Source organism: Musca autumnalis, unplaced genomic scaffold (assembly GCF_047663935.1).
Source record: "Musca autumnalis isolate F117 unplaced genomic scaffold, ASM4766393v1 scaffold_5, whole genome shotgun sequence".
NCBI classification, from domain to species: Eukaryota; Metazoa; Arthropoda; class Insecta; order Diptera; family Muscidae; genus Musca; species Musca autumnalis.
Window position 1 is genome coordinate 190,865,323 of NW_027412088.1, and position 24,257 is coordinate 190,889,579.

Here is a 24,257-nt window from a genome sequence, read left to right on the forward strand (position 1 = left end):
AAACTAATTGTAAATTTATTGGTTTACAGTACTATATATAAGTGTGTACTAACAGTCATATGTATTTACTAACTATGTAATATTTAATGATTACAATAGAACTAATTTTTTATGTGGAATTTAATTTTTCTATTAACCGTTATCACCATCTTAAGTATGGGTAACTTTCTATGGCTATATTAGTATATAATTCAAATAAAACCACAACAATTGAAAAAAAACAAACAAAAACAATAATGAAGAAAGTGAATGAATAAATGTTCACTTCCTATTGAAAAAAAGGCTAGCAAAATACATAATTTTTATTCCTAAAGGTTCAATGTCAAATAGAGAAATATTCAAAATATTCAATTAAACTTGTCTAATTCTATTAAAAGTTGGGTGTATTTCTCCGAAGAGTGAAACCCCTTTGACTTTTATTAAAGAAATAATGGAACCACAAATTTGAAACAAAGAAAAAATCTTATACAAAATGTGGAAATAGTTTTGATGAATTAACAAAGTGAATTTTGTATGAAAACCAGCAATAAAATCACAAACAAACATGTTTAATTTATGGATAGTATTAGTAAATTAAAAATTTAATATGAATACATATATTGAATAAATATACAATTTTTACCAGAAATGAAAGTAAATAAAATATATTTTTTTATAATAACTAATAAAGTTTGAATGCCAAATTATAAAATTTAAAACAAGAAACGGAACTAATATCATGACCTAAAACAGCACACTTTAATTCTTCTAATGAAATATGAAATTAGAACAAATAAAGTGTTGCGTAGTTGCAAAGGTTATGCTTGCCAATGACACCTCTGAAGAGTATCAAATTCTTAATATGTTTTATATTAGGCAAAGTTCAGAATATTTCCGTAATTTGGCAAATATCTTTAATCAAACAATATAAAATATAAGTTATTATAAAGGTTATATAATAAAAAATATATATATATATAACAATAAAAATAATAACAATAAAAACTAGTAATAAGAATAATAATAATATATACTAATAACAATACAAAAAAAATTATAATAATATATAATAATAACAATAAAAAATAAAAATAGTAATAAAAATAAAAATAATAAAAATAACAATACAAATAATAATAAAAATATATAACAATAAAAAATAACAATAATATATAATAATAACAATAAAAAATAGTAATAAACAATAACAATACAAATAATAATAATAAAAATATTTACTCATAACAATAATAAACAACAATTAATAATAAAAATAATAATAATAAAAAACAAATAAACTAAAATAAGAAGTATAATAATAAAATATCATAAAATTTATATATTCCAAACCAGTGTACCATTGTTTGAAGAAAAATTCTCCTCTCTTGGGTCTGAAGATTCAAGAGGATTAATTGTCATTTTTTGTTTTTTTTAAGTACTTGTTTGGGACAAATTTCAAGCCTAAAGGTAGGAATGCCAAAAAGGAAAATATCAGTGTACTTTTAGCTGAATTATCCCCAGCCGAAAACAATTAAATGGTTTTTGAGGTACTACTGATAATCAAAATTTTCTGGGTTGATCCTCTTAAGAGTGACACCCAATTGGCTTCAATTATAGAATGCCAAATGACAATGAGAAGGAATAATCAAACATTGGGAATTGTGATTGGAGCTAAAAAATGTTTAATAAAAAATACATATAATGAAAAAATTATTAATACAATAATAAAATCGTAACACTGCTTAATAGAATTGTGTAAAATGATATAAATATAGGAAAAAACTTAAGAATAAAAATGGTAACTAAAAGCCAACTTAAAAATTCAAAAAAGTAATGATGCCATAAATAAAAATATAATGTTTCTATTTAGTAGACAAAAGAATTATGCAAAAATTGTGAAAAGTGTCTAAAGAAAAAATATAAAAGTCACAAGAAAAAAAATAATCTTGAATTGGCTTGAAACAATGTTAAATGAAAATTTTGTTATCTATTTATATACCTACATATACAAAACGGTAACGATATCAAACAAACAATAAATAAAGAGTCACAAGAAATTATGGAACTTGAATTGACCAAAAATTAATAAAAATAGGATCATGTATAAATGAAATGAGTAAAATACTCTATTTTATAAAATAGATTAATTCAATATAGACTTTTATAAGTTAAGCCTGATAAAAATGGGTGTACTACTATATAACAATAACTGTTTAATATTTTCAATAAAAATACCCATAAACTATACAAAACACATTGTCAAAATAATTGTCCCTATACCTAACCATAACTTTTACGAAATAGAAGATAAACAAGAAATGTTTGTAAATATTAATAATATATCCTATACTTATGATGAAGATAAAACACTAAAAGATCTAGTACTATCAAAGAATTGTATATTTAAAGGAAATTGTAACTTAATTTTTAACAATAACACTTCATTCGAATTATTTGACGATGAAACTATTATTATTAAAAATGCTCGCAACATGAAAATTAACAATAGTTGTAACCAAAATACGAGCAATATATTAAATGGAAATAACATTTTAATGTTCTCAAATTGTAAGATTACTATACAAAATGAAAATTTTTCGAATCTAAAAGAAAACTACTTCGAGAAAATACCAGATTATAATACATACAGCAACAAAGAGTTTACAACTAAAATTACATTTAACGATATTGTCCTTAGCAATACTAAAAATATTGAAAAGATCGAAGAACTAAAACAACATCAACATATCTCATATTCCCTAATCATGGTTATGTTTGTAGTGACGGTAACCGGTATGACAGTAATAATTTATATATTCAAAGGAAAATCAGTAAATATAAAAATTAACGAAACGATTCAGGAGAATCCTTTGACAAGAGGGGGAGGAGTTACGTATCCGTACCCCACCGACCCCTACGCCACTGCAAACATAAACCACATTATGATGAAATACGAAATATCAAATATCAATAATGCAAGCAAACACAGCGAAAACTAGCGACAGCAACTGAATGTGCTTCCACTGGTTTTCGACTGAAAAACAAAATGCAAAATATGCTGAGTGGACATTTTCCACTCAGCAACTTCAAGTTCAATGTTATAAAATTAATTTAGTCTTAAGATACAATTTGCTCAATAAAGAACTAAACTAAAGTTTATTCTTTTATTTAAACGAATAACTAGATTCTTAAGAATCCATAGTTACATCATATAACTCGCGTAGCGCACGAGAGGGGCATCGGGAGAAAAGGAGAGAGGAGAAACGACTTTTCCGCTGGATAAAGAGAGAAATGGAAAGACGGGAGTGTGAAAAAATCGAGATGTACAGGAGCCAGAATGAAGTCCGAAAATTCTACCAAAGACTGAAGCATCAAACTGATGGCTTTGGTACAGGCACATCCACCTGTAGAGACCAGCAAGGTAAGTTGGTAACTGATACAGATAGTGTGATCAGGATATGGAAACAACATTTCTCCAAACTGTTGGTATCCGATAGTAGCGGGGACGGCGAAGATACCACAGATCCAATCCCAGAAGATGGTATTGAATGTATAGCGCCCAGCCAAGATGAGGTAAAGGCAGCAATAAGTCGGCTGAAGAATAATAAGGCAGCAAGAGCCGATGGCTTAACAGCCGAACTGTTCAAAACAGGAGGCGACACGCTGATAAGGTGTATTCATCAGCTAGTAAGCACCATCTGGTAGGAAGAACGAGTACACGACGATTGGAATTTTAGCATCCTGTGGCCTGTCCACAAGAAAGGAGATAAGACTGTATGCTCTAACTATAGGGGCATAAGTCTTCTCCCTATTGCCTACAAGATAGCGTCAGGGATAATGTGTGAACGACTAAAGCCTATGGTCAATGAAATAATTGGGCCATACCAATGCGGCCTTAGACCAGGCAAATCCACCATTGATCAGATATTTACCCTGCGGCAAATCCTGGAGAAGACCCAAGAGAAGCAGATCGACACTTACCACCTTTTTGTTGATAACAAAGCAGCCTTTGACAGCCGCCTACGTTCAAAGGTATTTCAAGCCATGTCTGCATTTGGTATCCCTGCAAAGTTCATCCGGCTTTGTAGAATGACATTAACTGATACTCGATCGTCGGTTAAAATAGGAAAGAACCTCTCCGAAAAGTTTGGTACCAAAAGAAGTTTCAGACATGGTGATGGCATCTCGTGTGATCTTTTCAACATTCTGCTGGAAAAGGATATACGAGATGCGAAGGTGAGAAGAAGTGGCACAATATATACAAACAGCCATATGTTACTTGCTTATGCCGATGACATTGACATCATAGGTCGATCGGTAAAGGAAGTAACTGATACCTTTGAAAAAGTCGAAAGGGAATCTGATAAAGTGGGTCTGGCGGTAAATGGCGAGAAGAAAAAGTTAATGGTATTGTCGCGCAATGCGTCCATAGAGATCGGACCAACTGTTGACGTTGGTTCCTATAATTTTGTGGTAGTAAGGGACTTCGTCTACCTCGGCACCGCCGTAAACACAACCAACAACATCAGTGGTGAAGAATAGTGTAGGCCAACAGGTGCTACTTCGGGCTGAGTAAGCAGTTTAGGAATAAAGCCACAACTCGTCAAAAAAAAATAACGCTTTACAAAACACTGATACTACCCGTGCTGATGTATAGTTTAGAAGCCTGGGAACTTGCGCAAGCAGGCAAGGCAGTGCTTGGTGTGTTTCAGAGAAAAATTCTTCGATTGTAACGTGACCGCTACATTGCAAAACCGCCCCTCTGATATTACATCCAGTATCAATACAAAACTACCTCATCAGTGCATGCATAATCCCCACTTCACGCATAATTACAACTCCATTCATACATTATTTAAACTTCAGTGTATTTCCTGGTTGTCTCGCCTTACAAATAATTCTCATTCACTCCCTAAACCCGGATGGATAAGATGTTTAGTTTTCGTCGCTGAATTTGTCGAGTGCTGGCGTTAAACGAAGTACAAGATAAGACGTGTGGCATTGTCCGCAGTCACTTGAACCGAACATAGCAACAGCCGTCGGCACTGCGATTCGTTCGCTCCTGTCGATTTGTTCGCTCCTGGCGATTCGTTCGCTCCTTGCGATTTGTTCGCTCCTGCCGATTCGTTCGCTCCTTGCGATTTGTTCGCTCCTGCCGATTCGTTCGCTCCTGTCGATTCGTACGCTCCTGCCGATTCGTTCGCTCCTGTCGATTCGTTCGCTCCTGCCGATTCGTCCGCTCCTGTCGATTCGTTCGCTCCTGTCGACTCGTTCGCTCCTGCCGATTCGTTCGCTCCTGTCGATTCGTTCGCTCCTGTCGATTCGTTCGCTCCTGGCGATTCGTTCGCTCCTGGCGATTCGTTCGCTCGTGTCGATTCGTTCGCTCCGTTACCTAACCATTTCCGACTCTTCTCTTTGCAGAGTAGCAGAACCGACCGTCAACAGCCGAGTACGATCAATCACCCGAAAGCCGTCCAGCCGATTGTCGATCCAATACCGAGCCGAGTACTGCCGAGAATAATATCGCCGACAACTACCAACAAGCCGACAGCATCCGAGCACCCCAGAACCAAGCAAACACACCCGAAGACTACCGAGTCGAACTCAACACCCGAAGACTAACGAACCAAACTCAACATCCGAAGACTACCGAGCCGAACTCAACACCCGAAGACTACCGAGCCGAACTCAACACCCGAAGACTAACGAACCGAACACAACACCCGAAGACTACCGAGCCGAACTCAACACCCGAAGACTATCGAGCCGAACTCAACTCCCGAAGACTACCGAGCCGAACTCAACTCCCGAAGACTACCGAGTCGAACTCAACACACGAAGACTACCGATCCGACAGCAATCCGAATAACGACAACAACGGGAACTACCGACCCATTGCCAATCCGAGTATTGCCGAGCGAGGGCTGACGATCAGAAGATTGCCGATTTCACTATTTCCGACCCGAGTGTTATCGACCGACTGTCAACTACCAAGCTCATCTTCTATCCGCCGATTACCACCTACTTCATACCGACCAACCCGAAGCGATTCCACCCGAGGCTGTTCCCCAACTTTACCAACATATCAACTTATCTCCATATTATCTGAAACTTATGCTTACGAAATTATATAAATAAAACTCTGAAGCACAGTTCAATCGTGTCTCATCTTACTTAAGGTTTGTGGGTCCTTGAGTCGACCCTGGCAGCGGCTGAGCTAACCTCAGCCTTCGGTAAAACCACTCGTTATAAGATCTACGGACCAATCTGCGTTGGCGGTGAATATCGACGTCGTAACGACATCAATATAGTTAAACGTATTGAGATGCAACGATTGCGTTGGCTAGGCCATATCATAAGAATGAGCGATGCTAAATTCGGGCCGCATGGCGGTGCACGCAGAATTGGCAGGCCAAAGAATAGATGGCGCAAACAAGTGGACGGAGAGGTGACAAGGCGCGGTATTCCAGAAAGCGAAGCACTAAACAGAGAGAATTGGAGATCTTTTCTTAGTTCGGTCTATGGAACAAATGTTCTGTAATGGTTCAGCTAAGTAAGTAAGTACAAACGGTTATGTCATTTTGGTTATGCCGTGTTGCACCAAAGCTTATTTTCAGTTATATATCTGCTTATAGTGACTTCAAAAGTTTGTCACAAAAAAGCTCATATCGAAAATTTTTCAAATGTTTTTGTGCGTGAGCTTTTTTTTATCGAATCGCCTTATAATTAAGATTTTATCTAATCTTATGTAAAAAGTCATCAAAATATGATACAGGGATATGAGGTTGTAAAAAAGTCATAACCTTAGTTTGCATACAATTGAACCATTGAACCAATATTTATCTCATTGAAACCCCAAACGAAACTGATCAAAATCAATGGTATCAAATCTCTGAGAAATTAAAAGCAAAATTTAAAAAAAGAAACACGACCTCTCCGAGTACTTCTGGGAATTTTCCATACATGAAGGGCTCATCAGGAGGCATTTTAACCATAAAAGAAGATCCTTATTATAAAATATCCTTTCAGCAGATCATACATCTTCCTCAGAAGATCAATCAAACGCCCGTCAATAGTACTACCATGTAAATAAAACACGTTCAAAAGGTCAGATATTGAAAGAAATCTTTTTTGAAGCTCTTATATTAGAAGTTCTTCTACCTATGAATTAGTACTTTTAGGAAATAGGTCATTTATCAATCGAAGTCAATTTAAAAAGGAATACCTTTTCCATATTATATTATTTTTACCGTTTTTACTAAAAAAAAATTAATAATAATTTTTTGTAATTTCTCCAGTTGCCCAGGATTCCTCATTATACCCTATACTACTATGTTAAGAGGGTATTATAAGTTTGCTTTTCAGCAAATTAATGGAACACCGCGAAATGTTTGTCGTAGACCCCCATGTGGTATACCAATATTCATATCTCGACGAGATAAAGCGATTTTGAGATGTGTGTCCGTCCGTCCATAAAAATTGTAATCAAACTCCAGGTCGCAATTATGGACCAACCGTCACGAAATTTGGAATGTTGGATTTTGTTTGGAACTGATTGCAAACAAATATATGTTTGGATCCAATCATAATTTGTTCGTGTCCAAACAAATATATGTTTGCAACATTTTGTAACATATCTCAACTTAATTTTTTGGGTACCAACATTTTTTTATGTTAGAACATATTTTTTATGGGCGGAGAGAGGATTTTTGTCAAAAAGAGTAACAACAGGGCTCTCGCGGCTGCGGAATGCTGTTTTATAATAAAGAGATGTATGTATGGTGCAAAAGGAAACGCAGAAGCTTTGGTAGTGTGTATGCGGCCACACTCGTGTGTTTCGTGCTTTGTTGTTGTTAACCAACGTAGCAAGCGAAGAGGAAAATAAACAAGTTAAAAAAGTATCAGTCTACTTTGCCGACAGAGATATACCCTCAGCCTGTGTGGATTGAAATATTTTTTTTTTAAAATTTTGGGCTTATGAGCCGACAAAAGTATAGATAGGATTAAAGCTCAAAAATCTGCGGGGATAACGATAGATAGGGCTTTTTTATCACACTAGCCTACGAAAAACATAATATCGATGTAAACAGGGCCACCAGGAAAACCTTCGGTAAAAATGTCCAAAGGATCCTCGAACAGACCCTTAACCACACAAAAATGTTGAACATTTGTGTGGGCGGTACCACAAGTATTGGACAAATTTGAACAGATAGGGCACAAATTTGAACATAAACTAAGTTCGATAATATTTAGAGATCCAAAGTTTGGACCAAATCGGTTGCTATGTCTATGAGAAATCGCGCGTACCATTTTAGCAAATATTTTCGAACTTTTGTGGGGGTGGACCGGAAGGAGTTGACCTGTAAGCACCACCTTCGAATTTCATCTAATATTCGAAGAAATATTATAATATCCAAAGTGTGGACGAACGTAGTATTCGGTTCGAGCTCTCCAGCCACTACATACGGTGCCATAGGGGTTTTTTTACAACTGTCGGGCTGTTTTCTCAAGAAGTATGGACTTGCCCCTGAAAAAATGTTTACCATCGTAATTTTGGCAGCGAATGCAGGTCTTAAAGTGAACTTATCCGAAATTTTGCTTGGGAGGTACCGGATGGAGTGAACAAATGTAGTCCATATTTGAACCTGATCTATATCTAGTAGATATATTAGGATGTGTAAAGTATGGACCAACGCGGCCACTACCTTCAAGAGTTACCGTATGAACAAATTTTCCGAACATTTTTGAACTTTTGTGGGGGAGGTACCTGAAGGAGTGGACCGATATGGCTTATCTTCAACCTTAAACTATGTTTGGACAAAATATTACTAAGGCCAAATGGTGGACCGAATCGGCAGATCCGTTCTAGAGTTATATTGCGCTCCAACCACCTCACACGGTGTCATAGGGGATTTTTGCAACTTTCAGGCTATTTTCTCAGGAGGTATGGACTTGCCCCTAATGAAACTTGTACCGTCGTATGGAGGGTAGTGAATACAAGTTGCTAAAACAAAAATCACAGCGATTCGCGAGATGGCCCAAACTGAACTTTACCAAAATTTTGTGTGGAAGGTACCCGAAGGAGTGGGCCGATTGAGTCTATATTGAAAAATTATCTAAGTCTGGTACACATTTTACGATGGGCAAAGTATGGACCAAACCGTTTACTCCCTTCAAGAGTTATCGTGCGCACATATTTTCCGAACATTTTCGAACTTTTGTGGGGGAGGTACCGGAAGGAGTGGACCGATATAGCCCATCTTCGAAGTTAAACTAAGTTTGGCCAAAATATTACGAAAGCCACATTTTGAACCGAATCGGTTCATCCGTTCGAGAGTTATCGTGCGCACCAGCCAGCCAGACAGACAGACGGACGGACGGACATTGCTCAATCGACTCGAAATTGTCTGAAACACATTTCGTCCAAACATACTTGGGGTCTAAAACCATTATTTCGATGAGGCACATTTTGCCCGTATGAAAGTGTATATAACCTCGTTAGCATAAATGCTGAGGGTATATTTAATACTTAAAATGATCAACGTGGAGTTTTTAAAATAATTATTTTTCACAAGGCTGATTTTTTAATTTTTTTTCACAACGAGATTTTTTCAAAATAATAATATTTTTCACAACGTGGTTTTTAAATATTTTTCACAACGTTGATTTTTAAAAATAAATTTTTTCACAAACTGGATTTTTTAAAATAAATTTTTTTCACAACGTGGATTTTTAAAAAGTAAATTTTTTCACAACGTGGATTTTTAAAATAATTTTTTTCACAACGTGGATTTTTAAAAATAAATTTTTTCACAACGTGATATAAAAAAATAAATATTTTTAAATTAATTAAAAGATTAATACCAAAACTGATCTTCGCCTAAAAAAAGGCAAAATGTTCAAATAATTATTTTTTAATTTTTAAAAATTAATTTTTTCACAACGTTGATTTTTAAAAATAACTATTTTTAATTTTATAAAATTAATTTTGTTCACAACGTGAATAATAATTTAGATTTTTTCAAAGGGAGTTATTTAAAAATAGTCATTTTTACAAGTGGAGTTTTTAAAATAAGAATTTTTCAAAAGGCTGATATTTTAAAAATATTTTTTACAGCTAGAGTTTTTTTTCAAAATAATTATATTTTTCACAACGTGAGTTTTTTTAAATTAATTTTTTTTCACAACGTGGATTTTTTAGAATTAATTTTTTCACAACGTGGATTTTTAAAAATAATTTTTTTCACAACGTGGATTTTTAAAAATAAGTTCTTTCACAACGTGGATTTTTAAAAATAAATTTTTTCACAACGAGGATTTTTAAAAATAAATTTTCTCACAACGTGCACTTTTAAAAATGAATTTTTTCACAATGTGGATTTAAAAAAAAAATACACAACGTAGATTTTTAAAAATAAATTTTTTCACAACGTGGATTTAAAAAAAAAATACACAACGTGGATTTTTAAAAAAAATTTACACAACAAGCATTTAAAAAAAAAAATTTAAAATAAATTTTTTCACAACAAACATTTTGTTCACAATGATTTTAAAAATAATTTTTTTCACAACGAGGATTTTTAAAAATAATTTTTTTTTCACAAAAAGGATTTTTAAAAATATATTTTTTTCACAACGAGGATTTTTAAAATTATGTTCTTTGACAACGTGGATTTTTAAAAATAAATTTGTTCACAAAGAGTTTCACAGCGTGGATTTTTAAAAATAATTATTTTTTAATTTTTATAAATTAATTTTTTTCACAACGTGGATTTTTAAAAATAATTTCACACGTGGATTTTTAAAAATTATTTTTTTCACAAAGTCAATTTTTGAAAATATTTTTTTTTTTAATTTTTAAAATTATTTTTTTCATAACGTGGATTATCAAAAAAATTTTTTATAAAAATAATTTTTTTTTCACAACGTGGATTATCAAAAAAAAAATTTATAAAAATTATTTTTTTCACAACGTGGATTTTTAAAAATAATTTTTTTCACAACGTAGATTTTTAAAAATAATTTTTTTTCACAACGTGGATTTTGAAAAATAATTTTTTTCACAACCTGGATTTTTACAAATTATTTCACACGTGGATTTTTAAAAATAATTTTTTTCACAACGTGGATTTTTACAAATTATTTCACAAGTGGACTTTTAAAAATAAATTTTTTTCGCACTTGGATTTTTAAAAATTTATTTATTTCACAACGTGTATTTTTAAAACTATTTTTTTCACAACGTGGATTTTTAAAAATAATTATTTTTTAATTATTAAAAATTAATTTTTTTCACAAAGTGGATATTTAAAAATATTGTTTTTTATTTTATAAAAATTATTTTTTTTTTCACAACGTGGATATTTAAAAATATTTTTTTTTAATTTATAAAAATTATTTTTTTCACAACGTGAATTATTAAAAATATTTTTTTAATAAAAATCATTTTTTTCACAACGTGGATTTTTAAAAATATATTTTTTCGCAATGTGGATTTTTACAAATTTTTCACATGTGGATTTTTAAAAATTTATATAAAAAGTTTCTTATTGAAGAAGTTATTGAAGAATAACTTCGGTGGAGAATATCTACAAACAAGAAACAAGGGAACTGATGAGATCCAGTGGCGTGGATCGAAACTAGTCTTCCCTGCCTTACCCCTTGGCGAACAATGCCCAGCTTTTTCACTAATAAATTAGTTGTTTTCAAATAATAAAACAACAACAATGGGATTAAGCCAGACTATTTTGAAAAAAAAAATGTATTAGCTATCCCAATAAAAAACGACGCCACCAATGTTCAATTAATTTATTTCACAACGTGTATTTTTAAAATAAATTTTTTTACAACGTGATTTTTTAAAAATATTTTTTTTTCACAAAGTGGATTTTTAGAAATTAATTTGTTTCACAACGTGGATTTTTAAAATAATTTTTTTTTCACAACGTGGATTTAAAAAAATAAATATTTTTAAATTTTTTATTAATTTAATTTATTATAAAATGTTAATTTTTTAATTTAGTTTTTAATCAAATTATTATTTTTTTTTAATTTTTTATAAAATGATTATTTTTTAATTTTTTATAATAGATTTTTTTTTTAATTTTTTATAAAATTGTTTTTTTTTTTTGTTTTTAACTTATTTCTTAGTTTCTTAGTTTTTTTATAAAACAATTTTCAGTATTTTTATAAAATTCTTCATAAAAATATTATTATTATTTTTTTTTTTTAAATTATTATTTTTAATTTTTTTATAAAATTATTTTTGTAATTTTTTTCAGAAATTATTATTATTTTTAAATTTTTATACAATTATTTTTTATTAAATAAATTTTTAATTTTTTATCAAATTATTTCTTTAATTGTTTATCAAAAATACTGAGTGACATCACAGCAGATTAGTGAACCTTTGAAAGGAGAGGGACAATATTAAGTCCCTAGACCTTGGCAAGTTAACGCCACGTTTCCACATAATTCGGTATTTACACTACTTGTTCCAATTTCGGAAAAACAACTTCCACGTTTGTAGTTGAAAAATATATTTTGCCAATCAATCCCACTGTGCAGAAATAACAAACAATTTTTACAACAGAGTTTATGGCTTTTGCTATGTTTTTGTGACACAAAATTTACCTTAATGTTACCTGATATATGGCCTGCAGTTTTATAAAGCAAAAACTGCTATCAGTTTGACGCCAATTCTGAGAAAAATTCAAAGAAAAGGGAAACTTTTGCAACATTGTTGACCATATTATATGCTATTATATTATTTTGGTTGCTTGTTTAAGACAATTGGGCCTCACATAGGACAGAATAAAATACTTTCGTCTATATGATATGAATTATTACCATTTTACTGAAAAAATCTAACCCTAAAGGTTTCACTGTTTCCCTCCTTAGATTATTATTCCAAACTGACCTAATATGCATATTTCCATATCTTAAAATTTAATAGAATAATAAAGTGGTATGTAAATCATTTATTTTATTAATTCAATCAAGGAAATCGTGACGCTTGCAAACAACATCTGTTTATTCCACATTGAATAAATTTATATATAATTAAAAGTAGATATTATTCAACGATTAACATAAAATTAACTTAAAATATTTTCCAATCAAAATAAATGTACATTATCCATAATTTTGTCTAAATGAATCCCTATGTTATTTTCCATCACTGTAGCTATCTAGATTGCCCAGCTTCCAACAATCAACAAACTATGCAACTAATTTGTAATTGAATTGTATTGAGAATGTCAGGTATTTTAAGTGGTTGGTGGCGGTGGTGCTTTTGCTGTTGCTGGTTGTGGTGTTTTAAACGTGCCAAAGCATTAGCATTATTTATGCGGTTAAATGTTAGAGTTCATTAATTCCAAACGTTTTTGTTCTGATTGTTCATTTTGCTGCTGCTGTAATTTATAGCATTTAAAGATGGCTATGTCACCGTAACTGCGATTATTTAATGTAAATTAATTGACAAACAACAACCAGAATAAAATTACATAAAAATCCAATAAAAACAGGGAGGAGTAATTGCGGAAATTTATTTGCTATTTTTCCAAACTCACGAAATCTGAGCTTTTCTGTCGGACCAGCTATTGAGTAAATTTGTCAAAATCATGTATTTGCATTTAAAGGCGCCACCTCTTATATGGGAGAGCTTTTGCATATTCACCGAGGATAATTTTAATTAGTATTTTATTTTAACTATGAGTGTATGTGTGAATGTTATATTTGGCTGCGTGTGACCTTCATGTAAATAACGAGTATTGTTGGTTTTGTTGCATGTAAAATAATAGGTTGTTTTTGTTTGGCTATAATTATAAATTAGATTTTGCGACTAATTTAGCGGTTTGACCAAGAGATGAACAGACATAACGAGATTTAATTGCACTACTAATTTAGATTTTAGTGAATTATGTCGATTATTAGGGTTGTTTGGAAAATAATTTCAATTATTATTCAAATTATTCATCTGCTTAAGCAGGACCCATACCTTGGTTCACTACACCAGGGCAGGTAGTATCATTATTTTGAGATCATGACAGGTTTTTCTATCGATAAAACTTATTCTGATAGAAGACCTCATGAAGGGATCCCTGTGTGGTGTGCTTCTAGTGAAGGATTCTTTAAGAAAAATGCTCAATAAATTAAATCTTACCCTGAAAAAGTTTTAAAATTTTTCAATAAAGAGGAGAGGTTCTAAGCACTTCCTGATTATATTTTCAAGGGTTAGGAAATTTTCTGAAGGAAATCAGAAGACCTTCTAAATAATGATTCTATAGAGGAGAAAATGTCTTAATTAAAGAAAAGCCTTCCTGAAAACAGATTTGCTGAAGGGGTAGAAAACTCCCTGAAGACAATTTCGATAGCCACTTCACGCCCTTCACACTCGTTAAGGGGTTTTAGTAGATAGAAATTTTCCTAAAGATCCCTTTTATGGATAGACAACTTCTTGAAAACGTTTTCGATAGACAGACGAACTCCAAAAGGTGTCTTCAAAGATAAAAAAACTTCCAGAGGAGTAGATTTTCATAAACAGACCATTTTAAAAAGGGGTATTCTGAAGAAACTTTCTATGTACAATAAACTTTCCCAATGCATTGATATTGCTTGATATTTACACGGGAAATTTTTGGCCACTTTCTCCATACAAGGGGATCCACTGTGCAATGGGTCTTTTATACCTCTTTTAAGTACATCAGGATTCCCAGAATATTATTTTTATGGGCAAAAGACTTCATGTAAGCAAAAGACTTCTGTAAGCAAAGGTCAACTGGAACGGTATCAGGTACCTCCCCCACAAAAGTTCACATTTTTTGCAAAAATTATGTGCGCGAGAACTCTCGAACGGGAACAACCGATTTGGTCCATACTTTACACATCGCATTATTTCTACCAGACATAGATCAAGTTCGAATATGGGCTATATCGGTTCACTGCTTCGGGTACTTACTTACTTAGCTGGCCCATAGCAGAAAATTTGTTCCATAGACCGAACTAAGAAAAGATCTCCAATTCTCTCTGTTTTTCGTTTCGCTTTCTGGAATACTGCACCTTTTCATTTCTTCATCCACTTGTATGCTCCGTCGAAGCATAGGCCTGCCGATTCTGCGTGAATACATGCCACATGGCGGTGCACGCAGAATACGCCTTTTTAGCGGGTTCATCATCGCTCATTCTTATGATACGGCCTAGCCAACGAAATCGTTGCATCTCGATACGATTAACTATATTCATGCCTTTGTATAGCTGATATAGCTCGTGGTTCATACGACGTCCATATTCACCGTCAACGCAAATCGGCCCGTAGATCTTTCGAAGAATTTTCCTCTCAAACACACCAAGCACTGCCTTTTCTGCTTGCGCAAGTACCCATGCTTCGGAGCCATACATTAGCACGGGTAGTATCAGCGTTTTGTATAGTGTTCGGGTACCTCCCACACAAAATTTCGGAAAAGTGCATTTTAGGACCTGCTGTCGAATCCTTTTGATTTTTATACCCTCAGCATTTATGCTAACGAGGGTATATACACTTTCATACGGGCAAAATGTGCCTCATCGAAATAATGGTTTTAGACCCAAAGTATGTTTGGACCAAATGTGTTTCAGACAATTTGGAGTCGATTGAGCAATGTCCGTCCGTCTGCCTGTCTGGCTGGCTGGAGCGCACGATTACTCTCGAACGGATGAACCGATTCGGTTCAAATTTTGGCTTTCGTAATATTTTGCCCAAACTTAGTTTAAGTTCGAAGATGGGCTATATCGGTCCACTCCTTCCGGTACCTCCCCCACAAAAGTTCGAAAATGTTCGGAAAATTTGTGCGCACGATAACTCTTGAAGGGAGTAACCGATTTGGTCCATACTTTGCGCATCGTAAAGTGTGCACCAGACTTAGATAATGTTTTAGTATGGACTCAATCGGCCCACTCCTTCGGGTACCTCCCACACAAAATTTGGGAAAAGTTCAGTATTCACCGCCCTCCATACGACGGTACAAGTTTCATTAGGGGCATGTCCATACTTCCTGAGAATATAGCCTGAAAGGTGCAAAAAACCCGTATGACACCGTGTGAGGCGGTTGGAGCGCAAGATAACTCTAGAACGGATCTGCCGATTCGGTCCAAAATTTGGCGTTAGCAACATTTTGTCCAAATGTAGTTTACATTTAAAGATAAGCCATATCGGTCCACTCCTTGAGGTACCTCCCCCACAAAAGTTCAAAAATGTTTGGAAAATTTGTTCATACGGTAACTCTTGAAGGGAGTGGCCGAATTGGTCCATACTTTACACATCCTAATATATATACTAGATATAGATCACGTTCAAATATGAACTATATTTGTCCACTCCATCCGGTACCTCCCACACAAAATTTCGGATAAGTTCACTTTAAGACCTGCTATCGAATCACTTTGATTTTTGTTGAAGCAACATGCATTCGCTGCCTCAATTACGATCGTAAACTTTTTTTAGGGGCAAGTCCATACTTCTTGAGCAAACATCCCGAAGGGTGTAAAAGCTCCCTATGTCACCATATGTAGTGGCTGGAAATCCACTTCCATTATGGTCAATGTAGATCCATTCCTTTTAGTATCTCCTCCGCAAAACTTTTGATCTCTAATCCTAATGAACGTCTTTTGTCGGTTCAAATTCCAAATATTTTTAAAAACCCTTAAATTCATACGTTTTTTGGGAAAAATTATTTCAATATATACAGGCTGAGGGTATATCTCTGTCGGCAAAGCCGACTGACACTTTTTTACTTGTCTTGTAACAACTTGTATTCGGGGCCCCCATTACCACGGTGCACATTTTTTCAGAGGCAAGTCCATAGTCCTGAGAACTCTGTAACTCTGGAACGGATATTTTGCCCAAAGTTAAATCAAGTTCTACGATGGGCGTTTTCGGTCCACTCCTTTGGGTACCTCCCCCACAAAAGTTCAAAACATTTGGCTAAAATGATGCGCCGATAACTCTCGAAAACAGTAAGCGATTTGGTCCATACTTTGGGCATAGTAATATTTCTACGAGACATAGATCAGGTTAGAATATGCACTATATATGTCAACTCCTTCAGGTACCTCCCACACCAAATTTCGGAAAAGTGCACCTCAACAGGTTGCACTCAATGTCCCTATTACGATGGTACAAGTTTTTTCAGTGACAATTCCATACTTCTTGAGAAAATGAGCGAAAACTGTAAAAAACCCCTACGGTCAGCATGTGTAGTGGCTGGTGCGCACGACAACTCTCGAACCGAATACTGCGTTGGTCTACACTTTGCATGCTTATAGCTCCTCTCCTTCCTGTATCTCCCCCACAAAATATTCTAAAAATATTCGCTAAAATGGTTAGCGCAATATCTCATAAACAAAGCAACCGATTTTGTCCGAAATATTTCCTCCAAACTTAGTTTATGTCCAAAAGTGGCAACTATCGGTCCATTCCCTATGGTACCACCTACACAAATGATCAACATTTTTGTTTAAGTGCGTTTAGGAGTCTGTGCGAGAATCCTTTGGTAATTTATACCGAAGGTACTGCTAGTAGCCCTATTTAGAGAAGAAAGACTCCCAAAATTAGACACACTTAACGTAGATTTTAGCCCAATCCATGCCTTTGCCGGCAAGTTCATACGCCCTAAATTTTGAAGACCCCCTTATTACATAAGTTTTTGGGAAAAATATGTTTCAATTCACCCAGGCTGAGGGCATACCTCTGTCGGCATAGTCGGCTGATACTTTTTTACTTGTTTATAGACAAAAAACCCTCCGAAAATACTTCTATGGATAATATTTCGATCGACATACCACCTCGAGCAGATGCCTTCTAGCTTAAAAAAAAAAATTCGTAAGGAAAGAAGACCTCTTAAAAGTCATTCTTAAATACCACCGGAATGGTAAAGGCCATCCGAAAAAGTCTTTTATACATTCCGAAGGGGTCTTCTATAGAGTCTTATATAAATAGAAGACCTCCTCAAGGAAGCAGTCTTTTCAAGGGAGAAGCCCTCCTGATCGGATCTTCTATTGACAGAAATTCTCAAGGATGGGGACAGAAGACCTGAAAGGGCAAAGACCACATGAAAGGATCCTAATTCGATAGAAAATCTTCTAGGGTCATTTAACAATATGTCTTGATAAATCTATTTTTGCGAAAAGAAGCGTTTTCCAGGAAAATAAAAGTTAGCATAAAAGTCTTCCTACGGATATAAGATTTCTAAAGATGATTTTAATGGAGAATCGCTGTAATAATTCCTGTAAAGGTATTTTATAGATAAAATAAGGCGATAAGGTAGAATATGTAGATTGCTTTTTGAAAGAAATTTCGATAGATACGAAACCCTACATAATACCTCTTATGTAGATAGAAGATCTTCCGAAGGGGGAGTTTTGAAGAGTTCTTCTATAGATAATAGTTCTCCTGAAGGACCCTCGGTAGTTAGAAGACCTTTTAAAACTTTTCTTCAACATGCAGCATTCCTGGACATATATTTTTACATATATGTATGTAAGAGGTCATAAAGGGGACTTTTACATACAAGAGAAATAAAAAACTTCGAAAAGTGTTCTATGTATAACATATCTAGTGAAGGTGTCCTCCAAAGAGGAAACCTCTTGAAGTGCATTCTAAAGATAGAAAGGGTCTCAATAGATTGAATAATGCTTGGAGGGATCTTCTATTGATAGGAAACCTCCTGAATGAGTCAAAAAAGGACCAGTACCTTCCGTCTGCCTTTTATAGTTAGTAGCCCTCCTGATGGATACCTTCTATAATTGTAAGACCTTTTAAATGATCTCTTGAAAAGGTATTTTACGGTTAAATGACCTCCGGGGATATTCTAGAAACAGAACACGTGTAGTGATCCTCTTATGGTGTCTTCCCCAAATAGAGAATCTTCTGAAGTTATCTTCCAGAAATGGAGAAACATCGAAAGGACTTCCATGGACGAAAGACAGAAGATATCGCGGAGTGGTCTTGAATGGAAAGAAACCCACGTTGTGGGTCTTCTGTAGTTATAATGATTCCTGAAGGAATCTTCGGTAGATAGAATGTCATATAATGTTATGTTCCTTTACGTTTAAAAATGGTAACAATGGCAAAAGTTGTGAACTGCAGTAGTATAAAATAAACATACGACCTCTTGAATGGGATTTCAAAAGAAGGATGCACTTTTAAGTCAATTTCTATATAGAAGACGACCCCAAGGGATATGCTGTAGATAGAGAAGACTTCCGAAAAATTGCCTTCTATAGATAGAATTCACCCTGAGGTATAAACTCTAAAGGTGCCTTCTACTAGAGCTTTATAGAGGGGAAATCACCTAAAATCTATCGTCTCATTGTCTTTGCCTTTCCATGAAATCCACTATTGAAGGTCTTAAATGTGTCTATAAAAATTCTTTAATAAATCAACGTTTGAAGGCCTTGAACGTGGATATAAAATCTTTAATAATGACCTTGAAGGAGGCTATAAAAAATCTTTAATAAGTGCACATTTGAAGGCCTTTAAAGGAGGCTACAAAAATTCTTTAAGAAATCGAAGTTTGAAGACCTTGAAGGTGGCTATAAAAATTCTTTAATAAATCCACATTTGAAGTCCTTGAAGAAGGCTATAAAAATCTTTAATAAATATTCGGTGTAAGATCTTGAAGGTGGCTTTGAAAATTCTTTAATAAAACCACATTTGAAGGCCTTGAGGGTGATTAGAAAAAATCTTTAATAAATTCACGGTTAAAGGCCTTGAAGGTGGCCATAACAATTCTTTAATAAACCACGTTTGAAGGCCTTAAAGAAGGCTAAAAAATCTTTAATAAAAATTCGCTGAAAACTTTTGAATGTGTATCCGAAAATTCTTTCATAAATCCACGTTTGATGGACTTGAAGAAGGTTACAAAAATTCTTTAAGAAAACCACGTTTGGAAGCTTTGTGGGAGGCTACAAAACTCCTTTAAGAAAACCACGTTTGGAAGCTTTGTGGGAGGCTACAAAACTCCTTTAAGAAAACCACGTTTGAAGGCTTTGACCGAGGCTACAAAAATTCTTTAAGAAATCACACGTTTGAAAGACTTGAATGAGGCTACAAAAATTCTTTAAGAAATTCACGTTTGGATTAGAAATCTTTAAGAAATTCTACAAAAATCCTTTAAGAAATCGACGTTTTAAGGACTAGAATGAGGCTACACAACTTCTTTAAGAAATTCACGTTCGAAGGACTTGAAGGAGGCTACAAAATTCTCTCAGAATACACGTTTGAAAGACTTGAAGGAGGCTTCAAAATTTTATTTAAAAAACCATCTTTGAAGGACTTGCAAGAGCCTATAAGAATTCTTTGATAAAATCACGTTTGGAGGCGTTGAGGGAGGCCACAAAAATTCTTTATGGAATCTACCTTTGAAGACTTTGCAGGAAACTACAATAATTCCTTAAGAAATTCACGTTTGGAGGACTTGAATGAGGCTACACAACTTCTTTAAGAAATTCACGTTCAAAGGACTTGAAGGAGGCTACAAAAATTCTTTTAGAAATCCACGTTTGAAGGACTTGAAGGAGCCTTCAAAATTTCATTAAGAAATCCATCTTTGAAGGCCTTGAAAGGGCCTATAAAAATTCTTTAATAAAATCACATTTGGAGGCTTTGAGCGATGTCACAAAAATTCTTTAATAAAATCCACGTTTGGGGGTCTTGGAAGAGGCTACCAGAATTGGCGAAGATACAAATACTCTAAAAATTCTTTGACAAATCCACGTTTGAAGGCCTTAAAGGTGGCTATAAAAATTCGTTAATAAATCCACCAGTGGTTATAACAATTCTTTAATAAATCCACGTTTGAAGGCCTTCAAGAAGGTCAAAAAAATCTTCAAAAAATATTCGCAGAAAGCTCTTGAAGGTTTCTCTAAAAATTCTTTAATAAATCCACCTTGAAAGTGGCTATAACAATTCTTTAATAAATCCACGTTTGAAGGCCTTTAAGAAGGTCAAAAAATATTCGCAGAAAGCTCTTGAAGGTTTCTCTAAAAATTCTTTAATAAATCCACGTTTGAAGGCCTTTATGAAGGCTAAATAAATGTTCTAAAATTATTCGCAGAAAGCTCTTGAAGGTTTCTCTAAAAACTCTTTAATAAATCCACGTCTGAAGATTCTTTAACAAAACCACATTTGAAGGTCCTGAAGGTGTCTCTAAGAATTCTTGTATAAATCCACGTTTGAAAACTATTTAATAAATCCGCGTTCGAAGGCTTTAAAGAATGCTACAAAAATTCTCAAACAAATCCACGTTTGAATGCCTTGAAAGTGGCTCTAAGAATTCTTTAATAATTCCACATTTGATGGTCTTGAAGGTGGCTATACAAATTCTTTAATAAATCCACGTTTGAAGATCTTAAGGGAGGCTATTTATTTTCTTTAAGAAATTCAGGTCGGAAGGCCTTGAAGGAGTCTACAAAACTATGTAAGCTCTTACATACATCATTCAAAATGTTGTTAACGTTCGATTGTCATCAATATTAATATCCGACACTTGCCTTGATAATCCTAAGGGTTATTTAAAAAACAGCCTAGTCTGCAGCATATCCCAACTCTCTTTACAACCTTGTTTCGGTTAAAAAATAATAGTTTTCCTGTTCACATTTATTTTTATTGTCATTAAGCACCTCCGAAAAATATGTTCACGGTTATGTCAAAAATAATTAAATTCATATTATTTTATAACAACACGTATTTCTGCACATATTATGCTTTAATCAATTTTTTGTCAAATAAAAATAGAATATTTTTATAAACTTACCTCAACAGTCGAATGAAATTACTGGCACTCTGTTTGAGTTTTGTTTGTGTTTTTTTCGTTTGCTTGATGTGTCACTTAACAGATATTTTTATTAAATTATTCCGCATTTGTATTTTCAGCGATTTTATTTGTTATCTAAAAAAAACACACATACACAACACATTTATTATTCATTTTGTAGTTGAGTTGTAAAATGATATGTCCAATTGAAAAATTGTCCAGTTTTTGTCTATCTGATGTGATGCGTTATATAAGGGCATTATAAATAAAATATTGCTTTAATCGCAAGCGTTACCATTGACATTTTATATTTATTATAATGTTTTTTCTTATATTTTTGCACCAAGTTAAGGAAAAGTGTTATTGAAGAGGGGAGTTTTTGCATAACAAAATTACTGAATTAATTTGAAATAAATTGCTGTTATTTTTAAAGGATGCTTATCGGTACTTATGGATATTGGATAAAATATAAGTGTTTCGTTGGTATATAACTATTGGAAAAAATAAATAAATCTCACATAAAGGCCAATGACTCAATAAGAAGGTTGGAAAAGTGCGAAGGGAAGTAAGGCTAAAACTAAAATAAAATCCTTTATAATAAATAAAAAATCTTAATTCATGCAAACAAGTCATATTAAAAGACACATTATAAAAAGAATATAAGTCATTGGGGCATATCCTACAAATAGATGGTTTTCTCATAGACGATCTGAATTTCAGAAAGAAGATAAAGCAGACCGCTAATATCGTCTTTCCTAGTGGAATTGACGAGGGCTAACATTTTTGTGGAAAACTCACAATTTTTTATTTCAGAAAATCCGCAACAAAAAACTTGATTCTCAACTTAAAGCCGAAGAGTAGGCAAAAAATATTCCTAAAATATCCTTTAAAGGAGCTAAAACGTTTTTTAAATCCACTTTTGAAGGTTATAAGTGGGCTAAAACATTAAAGTGTGAATGCCAGAAAATAAAATAATAATTTAAGAAATCCAAGTTTGGACGCTTTGCTGGAGGCTAAAAAAATTCTTTAAGAAATCCACGTTTAAAGGACTTGAATGCGGCTACAAAAAAATCTAACAGAAATCCACGTTAGAATTTTATAAGAAATCCACGTTTGATGAACTTGAGGGAGGCAACAAATATTCTTTAATAAATTCACGTTTGAAGGACTTGAAGGGGGCTACAAAAATTCTTTTAGAAATCCACGTTTGAAGGACTTGAAGGAGGCTACAAAAATTCTTTTAGAAATCCACGTTTGAAGGACTTGAAGGAGGCTACAAAAATTCTTTTAGAAATCCACGTTTGAAGGACTTGAAGGAGGCTACAAAAATTCTTTTAGAAATCCACGTTTGAAGGACTTGAAGGAGGCTACAAAAATTCTTTTAGAAATCCACGTTTGAAGGACTTGAAGGAGGCTACAAAAATTCTTTTAGAAATCCACGTTTGAAGGACTTGAAGGAGGCTACAAAAATTCTTTTAGAAATCCACGTTTGAAGGACTTGAAGGAGGCTACAAAAATTCTTTTAGAAATCCACGTTTGAAGGACTTGAAGGAGGCTACAAAAATTCTTTTAGAAATCCACGTTTGAAGGACTTGAAGGAGGCTACAAAAATTCTTTTAGAAATCCACGTTTGAAGGACTTGAAGGAGGCTACAAAAATTCTTTTAGAAATCCACGTTTGAAGGACTTGAAGGAGGCTACAAAAATTCTTTTAGAAATCCACGTTTGAAGGACTTGAAGGAGGCTACAAAAATTCTTTTAGAAATCCACGTTTGAAGGACTTGAAGGAGGCTACAAAAATTCTTTTAGAAATCCACGTTTGAAGGACTTGAAGGAGGCTACAAAAATTCTTTAAAAAATCCAAGTTTGATGGAATTGAAGGAGGCTACAAAAATTCTTTAATAAATTCACGTTTGAAGTACTTTAAGGAGGCTACAAAATTTCTTTAAGAAATTAAAGGTTTTGATGGAGGCTACTAAAATTCTTTTTAAGGCCTTAAGGGGATAGAAAAATTCTTTAAGAAATTCACGTTTTAAGGCTTTGATCGAGGCTACTAAAATTCTTTTAAGAACTTAAGGGGCTACAAAAATTCTTTAAAAAATCCACGGTTTAAGGCCTTAAGGGGCTACAAAAATTCTTTGAGAAATCCAGGTTTTAAGGCTTTGATGGAGGCTACTAAAATTCTTTTAAAAACTTAAGGGGCTACAAAAATTCTTTAAAAAATCCACGGTTTAAGGCCTTAAGGGGCTACAAAAATTCTTTGAGAAATCCACGTTTTAAAGCTTTGATGGAGGCTACTAAAATTCTTTTAAGGCCTTAAGGGGCTACAAAAATTCTTTAAGAAATCCACGGTTTAAGGCCTTAAGGGACTACAAAAATTCTTTAAGAAATCCGCGTTTTAAGGCGTTGATGGAGGCTACTAAAATTCTTTTAAGAACTTAAGGGGCTACAAAAATTCTTTGAGAAATCCACGTTTTAAAGCGTTGAT

At 33.7% G+C, this 24,257-nt stretch overlaps 1 protein-coding gene across 9 annotated transcripts in view; it reads right to left on the reverse strand.

Moving 5' to 3' along the window:
- The window catches only part of LOC141404978 (UNC93-like protein), a 193,050-nt gene that overhangs the window by 160,756 nt on the left and 8,037 nt on the right, over nt 1-24,257 (reverse strand). For 6 of the 9 annotated variants that reach the window (XM_073988856.1, XM_073988858.1, XM_073988861.1 and 3 more), the window contains one exon: nt 21,771-21,905. The exons of 2 other annotated variants lie outside the window; for them this stretch is intronic. The gene's annotated coding sequence lies outside the window, so the exon portion shown is untranslated. Of the gene's footprint in view, nt 1-21,770; nt 22,166-24,257 lie in introns of all 9 variants that reach the window. One more of the 9 variants, XM_073988863.1, reaches the window with a different exon arrangement.